The following is a 2,683-nucleotide window of genomic DNA, read 5'->3' on the forward strand; positions in this document are numbered from 1 at the left end:
TATTGCCATAGTAATATGCATTAGAAACGACTCCTTTTGAACCATACCCATTTATATTTATTAGGTTACCTACTTACCTATAAAACACTAACAACTTACAATGTAGTTCATCAAAACAAAAACATTCGTCGAGAACGGTTAAACTGACGACAGTTCAAATGTAGCATGATTCCCCAAAGAATTGTTGCTGGTGATGAGATCTACTGATCGAGATAAGCAATGCTTCCATGTTGCCTAATGTTTGGTCTTTAATTGAAAGGTTTTCCCTAAGGACATCTTCTATTGTTTTTTCTCGGTAATAACCTAAAAATAATGAACCTGTTACTATACTGTTTTCAAGCATGACTCTTAATGTTTGCTAAAAATAGAAACATACATTTTGTATGTCAGTAATTTCCGACAAAACTCCGACAAAATCGCATGCTTCAGTGATATAGCACTATAAAAAAGGGCAAAATAGTTCCACTATGCAAGTTGAAAAAGACACAACATGAACATACCACAGTCTCCCGAAACACGACACCACCTCGTACAACAGTATACACGCAACACACCGCATACATGAAGGCCGTCCTTACATGGACCAAAGCTTGTTAATAAGGACGTTAATAAATCAAACAAACAAACAAACAAACAAACAATCAATGTGGTGCGCATGTACCCGAAGAAATTCATTGTTAATGCGTTTTATTAATTTGATTTCAGTAAAATGTTGTTATGCAAATCAATGTCACTACCACAGTCTTCCAAAACTGGAACGAACCCAATCACTACGCATTCCATAATTCCACAGATAATGCATTTTTGTAATATACACCATACATTATATATTATACTCTTTACAATGCAGTTTTTCTACATTGAGTGTTGAAAATAGTGTTTGAACAAATTTTTATCAAAAATTTTCATCTTTATAACCAAATACATCAATCACATTATTCATAATTGCAATATGTCTTTCGTCAATTTACAATACCAAAGCCTTGTAAATATATCATAATAGTCCGTCCTATTGTACCTGGATACAATTTAGTAACTGATATAATAATTAACAAGTCTAAGACGAATGATAAAGTTAATTAAGAGACAACACTGTTGGTGTTTTCCCTTCTGTTCTAGTACTGTCAATGACAAAACGCATTTTTCTTTCTTACAACAAAAATAAACTCCAGTAGCTGATGACATCGAGGACACTTTGTCAACAAAACATTCCTATGCTTATTCCACACCAAGATCCTCCGTTGATTAGCCGGATATTCCTGATGGTTGTTCCGGCTTCATCGGTATGGAAACATTTTCTGAGATACACATGGCTACTTGCCTTTCAGACGGGGACACAATAGCTAGGAAGACTATCGTCCGAGACTCAAAACGTAATCTTCCAGCCATGGATCAATTTGTTGGACAAATTACACAGGGCTTACATTGGGATCAGTTTGGAGTCGTACAGCAAATATAGATGGAAGAGAAGAAGGGATTTTTAGTTGAGTACATAAATAATATATAAGTAATCTGGACAATTATTTATATACAGAGAGTATAGTTCTGTAATTACGTAAACAACACGAGTAAAATTGCAAGAGAGTTGCAATGAATATGCATGTAGCAAGGTCATTTGATTAAACTTATTTTGTCAAGAGACAGCAGAACCAAATGATTTCTCGATATACGATATGTTAACGTTTGCCACTGTCCAGGTTAAATTGAGTTTTCAAGTCTGGTCACCTGTCACTAATTTTGAAGAATGGCATCTCGCATACCTGTGAATAAATACAAATTAAGATTTACCATCTTGCTAAACTTTTATGTGGGGGGGGGTCATCTTATGTTGAATTCCGCACCAAAAAATGACCAAAATATTCATTAATTCCAATATTGATTACCTCCCCCTGTCAGAAACACACTTGACATAATTTTAATATTTCTTTACATATTTTACATCTACATGTATTGCCTAACTCACACATTAAACATTCGAAACTGATCCGCCCTTTCACCTCCCTATGAAATTTTGTGCCAAAAAGGGGATTTCCAGAAATCTATTTTTGGTTTGATTCTGCGGTCCCTATAAATGATCAATCAACTGCTAATGGTGTATATATTGTTTGACCTTTATAAGTAATTCTTAAGTTATAAAAACAATAAATAATCCCGATAATAGGAAACAAATATTATCATATCGCTGTGTCTACCGATTGGAAATCAACGTCGTTTCGGAATTTTTAATTATTCTCCAAATAACCACGGAACAGATGCAAATGTCAATGACTTGTTTAGCTTACGGTTCATACTGTATTTTTTCAATACCCGTTCTAGTTACATCTGAGTTTAAGGTAGCAGTGGTAGCTCCGATTAATCTATGGATAAAAACCACATGTCCATTACTCCGAACTAAAGTCTTTGATTTACTATCGAGAAACCAATTTACCATAACTGAACTGCATCCACGTACATGTTGTAAAAAAAGTCCTACAGGGTAGGCTAAACTGCCTGTGCGCTATTGTTCTGGGGCAGCCCCCTCTTCGCTTATGACAACACATACGTGTCAAGCTCAAGTGGTTATCATTTGGACCATTTGTCCGGACCTTTGGCGACCAATACACCCGTTCATTGTTTCCGGATGACCAGTATTAGCCGGCCGCCGAGGACACACTAGAGTAGGTATAATTAATATCCTCTGGTA

Source organism: Argopecten irradians, chromosome 2 (assembly GCF_041381155.1).
Source record: "Argopecten irradians isolate NY chromosome 2, Ai_NY, whole genome shotgun sequence".
In the NCBI taxonomy this organism is placed as follows: domain Eukaryota; kingdom Metazoa; phylum Mollusca; class Bivalvia; order Pectinida; family Pectinidae; genus Argopecten; species Argopecten irradians.